Below are 15,886 nucleotides of genomic sequence, written 5' to 3'. Positions count from 1 at the left end.
TGGAGTAAATGGTTAAAAGTTTTGGATCTTCCTGAAAATGAAATAATATTAGAGAGTCACTTCATGAATCAAGCTATTGAATATAGCCTTATCTTATTTTAAAAAGATAGACTTAAGAAAGTGTATAAGCTGTTCCCTCCTACAGGAAGCAAAGCACGTTTTGTCTTCCTGGAGACTTAAACCAGCTTAATGATTGTCCAGTCCAATCATTGTCTCACTTAGAGCCGGCAGCAACCCCAAAGTCACAGCTCTGTTTTCTCTAACAACTATTCTGGAGGCAGATCCACAGAGCAGATGTAGTTGTAACTTAACACACTAGGTTTTGTAGTAGATTTGCTCTCATTGGAGACCAACGTAGTGCTCAGAGATTAGAACATTAATATAGGAGGACTCCCAGGCCTCTGACTTTCTTTACGGTAGGGGACCTTCACTGCCAGTTAGGTACTCAAGAGGAGGCATTTCAAAATGCAAGTGTTTGATAACCCTGCCTCAGATTTCCTTTAACACAGTGTTATTTTTCACAAGGTTAAGCTTTGCCTAAACATTCCTCTGTCACAAGGCAACTAGCATCTGTTAGTGTCCTGCTCCTATGTGCACTGGTAATGGCTGTGCTATTTGTTATTTAGAGCATTTTGGGGAAGGGGAATGATCACATATTTATGAGTTTCTGAAGATGTCCAGAAACCAGTTTTCTATAGTTATACCCTAAACCCTTATGTTCACTTCTACAGTGTTACTTCTTCAACGAAGATTAAATAAATGCCTTCCACATAAAATAAATAAATAAGCAAGTGCAAGACAAGTGGGAGGTTAACAAAGCACCGAGGGCAACATGTTTTATTTAGCTATAGTCCTTTCTTGTATTCCATTTTATTCTGAAAATCTGCATGAACTGGGGAAGTAAAACCTCTCTGTCACTACAAACAATACAAACAAACAAGAAGATACCAATAAAAGAAGAAAGAAATGGCACACCCAAAGTCATAAAGAGAGAAGTGCTTCATACTTCCTACCAAACAGGAAACAACTAACTTAGAAATATAGACTGCAGACTTGAACATGGACCTTAGCAATGTGCTCAGTCATGTTGAGTTGGTCACTTTCTCTCTCTTCCTTCTCCTTTCCTCCTCTCTCAGTATAAGCATGAGAGGATGAGAAAGAATATAGCCAAATTTTTGGGTTAGAAAAAACTTTTCATTTTGAAGTAGTTATAAATTTAAAGCAATAGTAAATTATAGATTTACAGGAAGTGCAATAAAAAATATTCAGGAGCTGGAGGATGCTGAATGGTGGTAAAAATTCCAGCTTCCCATTTGGCCTCCTTTGACACCACAGGCCAAGAGAGGGAAAGGCACTTCATTACTTCTGGGTGAGGGTAGAACTCTAGCATTCACTTCCCTGACCCCTTTTAAGTGAGGGCTTCATTATTCATAAGTAGAGGTGACAGTCTTAAACTCCCTACTCAGGCATCTCTTCCTCTCCTCTGTTAAAATTAATTTTAAAAAATATAAAACTAGGCTATTTTTTTTGTCTTTGATGGTTCACTGCACTATCCTTTCCTAATCTTTTTTTTTAAGAAAGAGAGAGAATTTTTTAATATTTTTTTTTAGTTTTTGGTGGACACAACATCTTTATTTTTATTGGTGCTGAGGATCAAACCCAGCACCCCATGCATGCCAGGCGAGTGCGCTACCGTTTGAGCCACATCCCCAGCCCTCCTTTCCTAATCTTTTAGTTAGATAGAGCATGGTTTTATCATCTTGTTGGTGTTTCTGGGTGGCTGGCTTCTCCAGTACCCAGTCCAGTATATATGAGGCAAGAAACCCCAGGAAACATACCATCATCTCATCCCTTGAATCCCAATATTCCTAGTCAGTATCCCATCATCTCTATACATTTTCAGAGTCTTCTTTTATATTTAAGCACAGGAATTTTACCTGTACTTAATTGGAATAGTTGGTAGAAGTGTGTCTACTATATTTTGGTCTCTAAACAATACCTGACAGCAGAGTTTTGTGCAACTCAATGCAGGCACAGTGTTCATCAAAACTGAAAGTTGATATTTGAGCCCAGATCTTAAGACTTAAAATCTCAATAAGTCCCTTTCATCTTTTCATATTGTGAGAGTTGGTGCTGGTAAATATTCTAAATATATTGTTTTAAGATAAAGAATGAACACCCAGTCTAGAGGCTAAGAATTGTATGAGCACAGGCTTGAAATGCTTGGCAGACCAGATGAGGGATGATGGTATATCAGTGTTCTAGTAAGTTGATTTTGCTAGGAAAGTGCCGTGTTCTCCAGAAGCAATGGTTTTGTTACTCTTGTTTTCCATAGTCATTGAGATAACTCCTTATATTCAATACCAGGTTTGAGTCATCTTGAATCTTAAAGGAAATGCGGGGAATCCAGGTTAAAGTAAACTTGCGCCTTCCATTTGAGTTGCTTGTGATTTCTCTAACCATGAGACTATGACATCATCATCATTGTCATAGTATTAGTAGTGGTTAAAGGCAAAAGGAAAGTTGGTGGGGTGTGGGAATGATGAGATGCTGAAGGATTTATAAGATTTGGCTAGGTAGAAACAGAGGAAAATGGGAGGCATTGGCATAAAGAGTAATTCCCAGATGGTAGAAAGGATTTGTACAAGAGAAGTAAAGATGGAAGGAAAGCTGAGGCCAAAATGCACAAGCCTTGAAAACCAAGCAGACTGAGGAGCTTTGCTTTGTAGTAGCCATGATATCATAGTTTATCAATTCTATTTGGCTTTAGTATTATGATTTATCATTACTTACACTTTTTTTTTTCTTTTTCCCCACCAGTACTGGGGATTGTACTCAGGGGCACTCTACCACTAAGCTACATCCCCAGCCTTTTTTATTGTTTATTTTGAGACAGGGTTTCATCAAGTTGCTCAGGCTGGCCTCAAACTTGCAATTCTCCTACTTTAGCCTCCCAAGTTGTTGGAATTATAGGCCTGTGCCACATCACCTGGCTCTTACTCTTGCTTTCTTACAGATCTGATCTCTGAATAATAATTAAAAGGGGCTTGAAGACATTCAGTCTCCTCCAAAATGTGTTTAGCATGTGTAGTAATCGGCTTTCTTTCACTGTTATGAAACACCAAAGACAAACAACTTAATGTAAGAAAGGTTTATTTTGTTTCATGGTTTCAGTCCACAGTCACTTGGCCCCAACTGTGGGCTCATGGTAAGGAATAATATCAAAAGCAGGAAGTATATGATAGAGCAAAACCGCTTTACCTCATGGCAGTCAGGAAGGAGGTGCGAGGAGGAAGCGGGGTGTGGGGGGGGAGAAACAGACACTGGGGACAACCTTCAAGGATATGGGCTCAATGATCTACTTCCTCCAAGTAGGCTCCATCTCCCAAGCACCACCAACTGGGAACCATGCCTTCAACATATGAATCTTTCCAGATCCAAATTATTATAGCATGGTATGTGCATGATAGACAAAAAAACCTTTGCTTTATCAATAGTCAAGAAGGAAAATGCCTCCTCCAGTCACAGTCAGAACTATCTCTCTCCTGAGACAGTCTATACTTTCAGTCCAGATCTGAGGAAAATGGGAGGCATTGGCATAAAAGGCAGATTTCCCCAAACAGCCATTGATTGCCTGCATTTAATTGAGTGTTAGCAGTTAAACCCAATGATTTGGGGTCAAATGTGAAACTGATGGCTTTGTCCTTGTAGCTTACCTCTACCCAGTAATTTAAACTGCTAACTTGGTTCTTTTCCTCCCTGATCTTTGGAGAAATGATATTTCAGCTTAAAAGAATTATACTGATACTATGAAACTGAACAGATAGTTTCATCTAACTTCATACAGGTAAACTCTCTGGTATTCTAAAATAAAATAATGTAATAAGGTGTGATTTCACTTACCCAGCATCTTGAGAAGTGTTGGGGGAAGGTACTATGAGCTAGGAACTAGTTCATGGCCTTGAGCTTCTCCTGAGCAAAACAGAAGTTCATAGAACCAAATGAACTATATTAGATGTATAGGAGAGATTTTAGGGCACACACACTCCTTTTAGGGAATTCCTGCCCATAGGAACTTGTCCTGCAGCCCTTAATGGACTAGGGCAGGATAGAAAATACAACTCACAGGTATCCCTTGACAGAATTGCCATTAACTTGGGTGGAATTGGGAAATAGAGACCTGTTGACGCTAAGTTTTGAACAATCAAGATAGAAGACAATACAGTAGAGTGAAGCTGCCATTTGGAGCCATGAATAATATCACTATAGCTTGGATCTTAAATTTCCCTCAAAGGCCCATGTGTTGGAGGCCCATGTGTTGGAGGCCCATGTGTTGGAGGCTTAGCCTATGGCACTTTGGAGACGTTGTGGAGCCTTTAGGAAGTGGAGCCTAGTAGATGGAAGTTAAGTCACTGGGGGCATGACCTTGAAGAAGATGTTGGAATTCTGATCCCCGTTCTTCCTTTCTCTCTTGCTTTCTAACTGCCATGAGGTGAGCAGCTTCCTCTACCACATGCTCCCATCACAACCTGCCTTGCTTCAGGTCCCAAAGCAATGGCACCAACCATGTACTGAAACCTTTGAAACTATGAGCCAAAATTAAGTTTCCCTTTACTAAGTTGATTATTTCAGGTATCTTGTCACAGTGATGGAAAGCTGACTAATACAAATATGAAAACAGAAAACTAGATTATCACAAATTTGATACATTACAAAAACACTAATCTCTAATGATTTTGGGAATCTCACCAAGTTGAAATTAAAATGATGGGGTTATATTCTCTACTGAAGGCTGTAAGTGAAATTTCATTTTCTTGTCTCTTCCAGCTTCTGGAGGCTGCCTTGGCCTGTGGTCTCTTCTTGCCTCTTAAAGACCAGTAATGTGACATCATTTTTAATATTCTTCCATAGGCACATCTCCCTCTGACCACAGCCAGGAAAGGTTCTCCATTTTTTAAGGACTACATTGGAGCCACCTAGATAATCTGAACCTCATTTTCAAGTGCTTAAGCTTAATCACATTAACAAAGTCCCTTTTCCATGGAAGGTAGCACAGTTACAGGAGCCGAGGATTAGGATGGATAGCCATTATTCTGCCTACAACACTCCAGTAATTCAAGTGTGCCAATAGACTTAAAAACACTGAACTAAATGATATTCCAAAGGTTTATTGTATTACAAAGATTCTATAATTCTGTGATTGCCACCAGTTCCAGTGTGGGTGCTGTGAGGAAATCAAGAGAAAGAAAACATTTAGTGCCTGCTAACAGCTGAAATGGAAATACTAAGGCTAAGATATAAGAAGCAGTTAAATAACTGCTGGGATTATTAACTTCCCTTACGATGGGATTACTAACTTCCTTTATTTTTTCCTATCAAAATCTCTAATGGAAAGTGAGGTTAAGTAATGATACATTGAATTTATGCTATGACAATTGGAGATGTATATGTAGATGCTATATGATAAGAATTGGCTTATTAGTCTTATCATTGTCCTTCCAGGATGGAACTGGAATGAGTTTCACTAGTCTCAAACACAGGGTGGAGGTGAGGCAAGCTGTAGGTAGAATTCTGCAGAGGGCAGAGGGTTAGAAGGTGAAGAAGAGAAGATAAAAACAAGGAAGAGAAGGAAACCAGGACCTTTGGATGTCCCCTTAGGACTGACTTTTTAGAATGAAAAAAAATAACTACTGGGGTCAGTAAAGAAGTGATTTGCACCATCCTCTGGGCTCTAGATGATTTTATAATCTTCCTGGAATGAAATCTAGAGCGAATAAGTAGTAGTGAATAGCATGCACAGAGGAGCAGAACAAGAGGATTGTGTAAGGCTATGCTAAGTGCCACTGTAAACACCCAGTAAGAGGGTCACTCTTTCCTGCCCAGAAATAGATTTTTTTTCTTGAACATTGAGAAAAAATATTTCCATTCTTCCAAGCTCATTCTGAAAGCCAGTCGTGTGCCCGGCTCAGTGTTCAACTCAGCTGTGTCCCTTCACAGCTAGAGTGGACTTAGTGAAGTAGCTCTCTGCCCCTATGTATTGGTGTCCTCTGTGGGATCTTCTGCCCTTGTCACACTAATGGAACTCTCACTCCTCCTCCTCCTGTGCATCTGTTGGGCTTGGAAATATTTCAGGTCACACAAGAAGCATTGCTGGCTTTCTCCCAAAACTCTGACCACCTGATTATATTTCCATGTGTTCAGAAACAGAATTGAAAGAAAAGCTTTAAATCCTTTGATGTGTCGAATATTCAAAAATTTGTAATCACCATTGCATAAATGCTTAAGATGCTAAGCTTTTTAAAAAAGTTTTGTGTGATTAGGTGGAAAATATTTTCTCTTAACTACTGGCCCTTATCCCTTCCCTGACTGGCTCACTGCCTTTTCTGCCCCATTTCCATTAGTTTATCTCACACACTTCACTGACACTATTCAACCTTTCTCAAACATCTTAACATTTTCATGATTCTATACCTTTAAATGTAAAATATAAGGACTCTTATAATAGGAATAGACTAGGAGGAAGGAGGTGGAGAGGGAAAATGGAAATACCAGGGAATAATAATGGCTAAATTTTATTGTTATATTGTGCTCATGTACAAATGTGTAACAACCAATCCCACCATTACATACGATTATAATGCATCAATAAAAATATGGAAAAAAATATAAGGACCCCAATGTTTTGAGAGGTTACGAGTGAGGAATTAGGTTGAACTTTGCCTTAATGGTGCCAAGATAAGTTTAAAGTCATCAGTGTCTTGAAGCTCCCTCTCTTCCAGCCTTATAACCCCTTGGTCTACCAACTGCCTGCCTATCAGTGACTTCCTGCACCTCAGCCTGCCTAGTATTTATTAAAACCTACTACTGCCACCTAGATACAGTTGGAGAAGAGGAGAGAGGACAAATGTACACTGTGATTGCCTAAGGTCTTAATCTGCCTTACCACCCTTGACAGAAAAAGTCAGGTAGGGGCCTCCATACGGAGGTGCCTAGAACATAATAAGTGGCTGACTTATTTTGTCTACTGGTTAATAACTAACTAGCTTGTCTCCTTTATTGCCCATTCAGATCTAGATATTTTCCTGGTCTGTGCAGCTATTTACCTTTCCCACAGTGAGAAAATATTTTTCTTTCACTACAAGTGTAATAGAAGAATAAAACATTGAGAAGACAAAAGACAGATACCAAGGGAAACCTATTCTACAAAAATATTTGCAGCATCCCTGGATTTGTAGCTAAAGGAAATTTAAGAGTTAGAATTCATCAATCACTTATTTATTCAACAATATTCAGCACTGCCTGTGTGTTGTAACAGTGTCCAGTGGTGGGTTATATGGTGAGCTGGGGATAATACCAAAGGAGGCCAAAATAGCCAGGCCACAAGTCTAAAAACCTGTATAAGTTGGCTTTACACAGGTTTTTATTTTTCTTTCTTACTCATTTTCCTTGAACAGAAATAGAACTATGGTCTGGGAGTCAGGAGCTATGACTATGGTCAGAACTATGGTCTGGGACCTTGAATTTGGATCCTGACATTAACTAATTAATCAGTGCTTGCCTAGCATGTTTGAGGCCCTGAGTTCAGTCCCCAGTACTAGAAAATAAATATTTTTTAAAGTGCAGTTTCTCTATGCATTAAAGTCCCATCTGTTAAAAGACAATATGTATTTCTGCCATCCCATGATTTAGAACTATTTGGGGGATACAATGTGCATTGAAATTCTACTGGACAATATAAGATGCTATATAATGGAGGATATTATCATATTATCCAAATGCTTCAAATTCTGTCACAACAATTTTAAGTGGCATAGCCTGGGACTTGAGAAACCCAAATAATCACTGTCATCTTGATCAAATGCAATGTTATTTATGCTCCATAGTCACAGGGAGGCAGCTCATGCTGTATTCCCAGATGACAAAAAGTAATTTCTGCAGAGCAAATGAGCTATCACCCCTGATCTTTGGAAGGAGGAGACAACACAAATTTATTTCCTGCATTAAAGTCATAGACAAAAATAAAGCTATTAATTGGGGACCTAAAGCCTGCTATTGCTGGGATTTCACAAACATGTGGGCCCGGTGGTGGAAGAATTCAGAGAGCAAGGTCAGGTCCTTCTCCAGGTTAGCAGAAAAGCTGAGGTCAGCAGTTAAAGCATGTTACTGAGTTGCTGACTATACTCTTTGGACCTGGTACCGAGTCCCTGCCTATGAGGAAAACTTCAGAGGAGAGTACATCCCTGGGGTCAAATACCCTACTCTAGACACCATGAAACAGTGGGATAGATGTACAACTCATAGCTATATTTTTAAAGGAGTTCTGCCTCTTATCAACTGGTAACTCTAGAAACTCCAGCCCATTTTAGGGAATATAAATTGGGTTCTCTGTTCTTTTTTTATTTTTTTAAATTATACATGACAATAGAATGTGACATAATTATAGAAGCATGAAATATAATTTGTTCTAATTCAGACTCCAGTATTTTCTCTTTCCCTCCCTTACTCCCTACCTCCTGTTCCCTTCCCTCTTCTCTATTGATCTTTCTACTATTTACTTGTAGTTTGTTTTAAATTAGTGTCTTGTGGATGTACATGATGGTGAGATTCACTGTGGTATATGTACACAGGAAAGTTAGGTCAGATTCATTGCACTGATATTCCTATCCAATCCTCCCTCCCTTCTTTCATTCCCCTTTGTTTACTCCTCTAATCTTATTTCTATTCAATTTTTTTATCTCCCTCCACCCCACTTTATTTTGGATTAGCTTCCACATATCAGAGAAAACATTTGACCTTTGATTTTTTGGGACTGGCTTACTTTACATAACACAACAGTCTTCAGTTCCATCAATTTACTAGCAAATGCCATCATTTCATTCTTCTTTATAGCTGAGTAATACTCCATTGTGTGTGTGTGTGTGTGTGTGTGTGTGTGTGTGTGTGTGTGAATCACATTTTCTTTATTCTTTCATCTGTTGAGGGGAACTGAGATTGGTTCCATAGCTTAGCTATTGTGGATTGTGCTACTAGAAACATTGATATGGCTGCATCACTGTAGTATACTGATTTTAAAGGCTTTGGATATATACCAAGAAGTGGGATAGTGCAGTCATATGATAGTTCCATTCCTAGTTTTTTGAGGAATATCCAAGAATGCTTTCCAGAGTGGTTGAACTAATTCACAGTTCCAGCAACAATGTATGAGTATACCCTTTTCCTCACATCCTTGCCAACATTTATTGTTATTTTTATTCTTGATAATTGCTATTCTGACTAAAGTAAGATGAAATCTCAGTGTAGTGTTGATTTGGATTACTCTAATTGCTAGAGATGTTCACATTTTTCATATATTTGTTGATTATTCATAGTTCTTCTTTTGAGAAGTGCCTGTTCAGTTGCTTTGTCCATTTTTTGATGATGATGATGATGATGAGTGCATGTGTGTGTGTGTGTGTGTGTGTGTGTGTGTGTGTGTGTGTTTTAAGTGTTTTGAGCTCTTTATATATCCTGGACATTAATGACCTATCTGAGGAGCAGGTGCCAAGGAATTTTTCCCATTCTGTAGGCTCTCTCTTCATGCTCTAGATTATTTTCTGTGAGGAAGCTTTTTAATTTTATGTCATCCCATTTATTGATTCTTCATTTTACTTCTCATGCTTTAGGAGTCTTATTAAGAAAGTCAGTTCCTGAGTCAAAATGTTGGAGTGTTGAGTCTACATTTTCTTCTAGCCAATGCAGCATTTCTGATCTAATTCCTAGGTCTGTGATCAACTTTGAGATGACTGTTGTGCAGGGTGAGAGATCGTGATTAAATTTCATTCTTCTACATGTGAGTTTACAGTTTTCCCAATACTATTTTTTCCATCATATGGAATACTTTTATATTGATGAATAGTATAATCCATTTAATAAATGTATTGCAGTTTAATTATCCATTCACCAATTGATAGTTTTTGGATTATTTCTAATTTTTTCAGATTAAAAATGAAAAAGCAAGAAACATCTGCAACACAGTTTTAAGTAGACATAGGCTTTTAAATTTTTATTTGGGTATAAATCTCTAGGAACAGAATGTCTAGGTCATATGAAGAGTATTTTTTAAATTTCCTATGAAACTGACAATCTGTTTTTCAAAGTGTCTGAATCATCTTGCATTTCCTCCAGCAATGAGTGTTTTTAATATTTTAACCTGCTATCCTGTGGCAGACATATTTCCCATTCAAAATCTTTTTGACTATTCTTCCTTATTGTAGAGTTTTAACTGTGTATGTGGTATGGAGAGATAGGTAGCAATACATCCAGTTTTGGGCAATAGATCATGATTGTTCCAAGCCACTCATACCAATTCTATTCCCTACATTCTCTTCCTTCAAGTTATATGTGACTTTTGGATTCAGTTCTAGCCAATGAGACATAAATTGAAATCTGAGGGGCTTCTGAAAGAGCATTTGATACTTTGCCATAAAGGAACAGATATATAAACTTCAACTTTATTCCCTTCTTCCATAAACACAGACCTATGGAAATTGCTGCATAAAAAGAGGATTCTCTTTCCCAGATCCACATTTTAAAATTCAATAGAAAGTCTTATCATTGCAGCTTGAAATCATGTGCTGATTGCTTAAATTGTTTTTCCTGTTTGAATATTTTGATTTATCTTTTGTATTAGAGGCCTTCCTTGAATAGTTTAACAATCCTCAGTTGCCTACTTAGTTTTGAGAGAGAGGGTCTAATGTCACCATTGGAACCTCCATGCACCTGGTGAAGCTTGTTCACTATGAGCCTTACTACAAGGTTGAGTTGAGTGGGCCACTTTGTTATAGAATATCTAGTGTCCAAACTTTCATGTCTTTCCCTTTGGGCTGGTCAAATATCCCAAAGGAGATATTCCCAGCTATCTGCCTGGAAGGTGGAGGTATAACTGCCAATATTTTGAGGCTAGAGTGACCTTGTTTGTTCAGGACTATCATTGACTTAAAACTGAATATCCCAGTTCTTGGAATGTCTTTAGTACCAAGGAAACTGAAATGGTTGGACACCCTATGCCAACATTCTGGGAGCTAAGTAGGGAAAGAGTACCATCATGTATGCACACATTCAGGTAACCACACTGTTTCAACATGGTATCCACTTTCAAATGTGCCTATATGTCCTAAGTCTAGAGAGGCTCTGTATTACCCACCCCAGAGAATAAACTAGTTTTCTGGAGGTTAGGAAAGATGGCACAGAGTTAAAAACCTGTCTACTTATTGAATAAATCATCAACCAACCTCCTTAGTGAAGCCCCATCTCCAGAGACATCTGGTACTGCCAATTCAAGAGTCTTCAGAGACTCTGTAGTGTATATCATATTGGGTAGTGTATTAGGGGAACAGAATCAACAGAAAGTAGAATTATAAAATGGGACTCATTAGGTTGGCATATGCAATCAAAAGCTGGATGGATAGTCCACAATGGCAGTCTGTAGGCTAGAGAGCTAGAAGAACCAGTAGTTGCACAGTCCAAGAGGCTGAAGCCCCAGAACAAGAGAACTCAATGGTGCTAGGCTAATCTGAGACTGAAGGCTTCTGGGGAATCACTAGCAGAGTCTACTTTGGAAGAGTGAAGAACGAGAGTCCAATATTCTCAGACAACGGCAACAGCAATCAAGAACCCATTCAAGAAGACTTGAGCTTGCATCTACTGCTGCTTCCTTATTCTTCCAATTTTTACTCCATCCCAACCATCATGCTATTGGATAGTGCTGCCCAAATTTAGGGAGTATCTTCATTTTAGTTGGCTATCCCACATGCCATTCATTCATAGACACCCCCTCATCGACACACCAGTAAGCCTCTTAATCCAATCAAGTTGACAATTCAAATTAGCCTTTAAAGCTAGTCTTATTTCCCACCATTGCTTAGAATCCACCTTTTGTTTGTGACTGTTAAGTCCTTTATCACTCATATTTCTGCCTTCCATATACCAAAGTTTTAGAGTACAATTTCTTCTCCTATACTTTGAAATTCTCTGTGTTTACAATTTTAAGTTATATATTTTCGTGGAGTTTTAAGAGAAAATGTTGATAATTTGGTATATTCCAAATACTATATTTGCCCTATCATCTATAAGAGTAATCTTTTTCAAGCATCTTTTAGCCAAGTGACTTGGGAGAAATGTAATTCTCAGAGCTTCCTACTCTTGCCCACTGTGTGTCACTATCTTCTTACAATTTGAAAGCACAATCTCTAGAGTCATTTTGGCATTAACTGAGTCCCAGTATCTTAAGATAAAAATTAATGAAACAAAAAATAAGTAAAAAATAATGATACAGATTACAAAACCACAACAGGGAAAATTTAACAGCAATGAGACATTTCCTAAAAGACATAATCTACTGATGTTAGAATGGTAATTTTTTACCTTGAACTGGTAACTACTTAATACACAACACACACACACAAACACACACACACACACACACACACACACACAAACACACACACACCAGAAGTTGGCAAACTACTCATTTGAAGGACCAGAGAGTAGATTATTTTGTACTTTATAGGTGATATGGTTTCTGTCACACTTCTCACTCAGTTATAGAAATTCAAAAACAGTTTTAGAAAATATATAAACAAATTGGTGTGGATTTGATCCAATAAAACTTAAGTTACAAAAACATGGAGCAGTCTGAATTTGACCCATAGAATAGTTTGTTAACCTCTGGTATACAGATTCTACAGTATATGTATAGACTATATACCATATGTATGTCTTTTCAACAAAATGTAATAATGCATTATTTGAAATTCACAATTTCACTTAATGTATTGAGTAAATTTTCCCATTCAATACAAATAGCTCTACATCATCATTTTACTGACAGTACCATTTCAATGTGCATCGTATTTTATTTAAATGTACATAAAAATTAAAAATCCTTAAAATAGCCTTAAAAATCCTTAAGCAGCCAGGTATGGTGGTGTAAGCCTGTAATCTCAGGGGCTCAGGAAGCTGAAGCAGGAGGATCCCAAGTTCAAAGTCAGACTCAGCAAAATCAAGTTGCAAGCAACTCAGTGAGACCCTGACTCTAAATAAAATACAAAATAGAGCTTGGGATTGGTTCAGTGGCTGAGTGCCCCTGAGCTCAATCCCTAGTACCACCCCCCAAAAAATCCTTAAATGAAATATTTATATAAATATCTGTTGCCCTTGATTAAATATTTTAAGGCAGATTCCTAAAAGAGAAGTGTATACCTTTAAAAAATCAACAAATGTTGTAAAATTCCTCTCTAAAATATAATGCTAATTTAAACTCTATGGACAAGAAACTTTGTCTAAGCCCAGATTATTTAAATTCTTGGAGTAAAGAGGTGAGTTAAAGAGTTAGCATTGAATTGAAATGTTATATATGGAATAGACATGTGAATAGGTATGCAAGTGGATCAAATGGTCCAAGAGGAAGCCAGGGTGGGATAGCCCAGGTAGACACAGCAGCCTCAGGCCCAAAAATGGGTAAAAGAGTGGGATGCTGAAACAATATTTAGAGAATAACTGTTTTGGAACTGGCCAGGATAAGATGCTTGCTTAGTTTTTAGTGACTGACAAAAGGAAAGAATTCCCCAAGGTACACAGCATGGTACGGTCAAGCATAAGAAACTAAGCGTACAGGAAGAAAGACAGGAGTGGTCTCATTAGTTTGAATTTGGAATTAAAGGCAGGAGTGGACAGGCTGAGATCAGAGGCAGCAGGTGGGGTTTGGAGGTTTCCCTGATAGCCACAGAGAAAAGGACCATCTCCGCTGGATATGGTCCTAGGAGAAAGGGTTACGAAACAGGAATATGATGATGCTGATGCTGGTCATCCACGGATCACATTTTGATTAGGAAGGTCTTATGCCAAAGATATCCAGAGTTGGCTGCACATTGGAATAACCTGGAGGAGAGGAAACTTAAAAATGCTGATGCCTCACTCTCAGAGTAATTTAATTAGTATAGTCTGTGGCCTGGACATCAAGATTTTCAAAACTCTCCAAGTGATCTTAATATGCAGCTTAATTGCCTTTCAAAGGACCTTTAATTCCTGGAATATAATTTTATATGGCTTTTCACTTATATTTATTCATACTGTATCAACATTTTGAGGAGAATTTTGTAGTAATTTTTATTTCTCACAATTTGTAGGACATTAATACCTCAAGTCCCTTCCAAATCTAAGGAACCACTGCCTCAGTTCAGTCTTTACCTTCTTTAGCAGTACATTCATTTAACCACAAGGTGGTAATGAAGTAACAAAATACAGCATCATGAACTCCTTGAAAAGTTGAACAACTCCTCTGTGACCTATGTTAACACTCAAGGACAGCACACTTGCTACAGAGCAATTCTACAGAGCAATAGGTCACAGACTGCCTAAAAGTCCGATCAAAGTTACAGGGAAAAGAATAAACACACAAACATTAATATAATTTTAAGCAGTTCACAGAACCTGAAATTAGAATATTAACAGCCAAGACTAAAGAATGGTTACTAATTCCCCATATAAATTATATGTAGCTTCTACCACTTCCCATCTCCATCCTTCTCCCTAGCAGATTGTACCACATCCTTCGTAGAGAAAATACAAATCTGGCCCCAAATATTCCAATTTACCTAATCCACTGCCATTTTCTTTCCATCAGATGGAATGGATGCCTCTGCAAAATTCATGCTTTCTTATATTTTTTGTGCTTATTGTGAAATAACTCATTTTTCTCAAATGTTAAAATATTATGTGGTTTTTATTTTTATATATATAGATGAATCCATAAATCTCTTAAACAGAGATTGTTTATATATATATATATATATTTGCTTAAGAGATTGTTTATTTATATATATATATATATATATTTGCTTATAAAAATATAATCATGTTAGGCAAAATGCTTTTATGACCTGACTACTTAATTAAAAATAAATTTAAAACTTTTTCACCTTTTATCTGCAGATCTTGTTATTTAACTAGTAATGTTTATATGAATCATCTATAAAGATTTCTCCACATATACTTGCCTGGACACTAATTCCAGAAATTCCAACTTACTGAATCTGGCATAAAGCCTGGAAATCTGTATGTTTAGAACACCCCGTTTGTGATTTTTAGGTGTAATATTGAGAATGTAATTTTAATCAACTTTACTGTTATAATTTACATATGATAAAATACATTCTAAGGTATATAGTACATGGAATTTTCACATATTTGTATACCCATGTAACCACCAAAATAACCAAGATATAAAACATTTCTATCATCCCTCAAAATTTTATTGCTTTGTCAGTCAATCTTTTACCTGATTCCCAGGACCCAGCAACAACTAATCTATTTCCTTTTATTATTGATTAGACTTGCCTTTTCTAGATATTGATATAACTGTAAGTAGACAGAATGTACTCTTTTGTGTCCAATTTCTTTTGATCAGCACAATTTTCATTTTAGATTTAACCACACTGTTGCTTGTATGAGCAGTGTGTTCTTTTTTATTGCTGAGTTAATAATACATTATCCCATGATATTTTTATACCACAATTTTCCTATCCATTCACCTGTTGATGCCAGGATTTGGCTATTATAAATATAGGTGCTATGAATATTCACCCTTACAAGTCTTTTTATGGATATATGCTTTCATTTCTCTTGAGTAAATACCTAGGAATAAAATGCCTGGGTCATGGGCTATATCCTCCTTTACTGACAACTCACTGGTTATGTGGCCTTGAGAGAGTAATTTTACTTTTCTGAACCTTAGTTGTCAAATGAGATTAGCAAACCAGAATTTCAAGCCATTGACCTGCCCCAGGATTCTGTCATAGGCTATTGTTAGGGAGTGTTTAGAATAATAAAAAATAAGTTGAAAACTTGG

This window comes from Ictidomys tridecemlineatus, chromosome 12, assembly GCF_052094955.1.
Source record: "Ictidomys tridecemlineatus isolate mIctTri1 chromosome 12, mIctTri1.hap1, whole genome shotgun sequence".
Lineage (NCBI taxonomy): Eukaryota > Metazoa > Chordata > Mammalia > Rodentia > Sciuridae > Ictidomys > Ictidomys tridecemlineatus.
Note: the sequence above shows the minus strand (reverse complement) of the source record.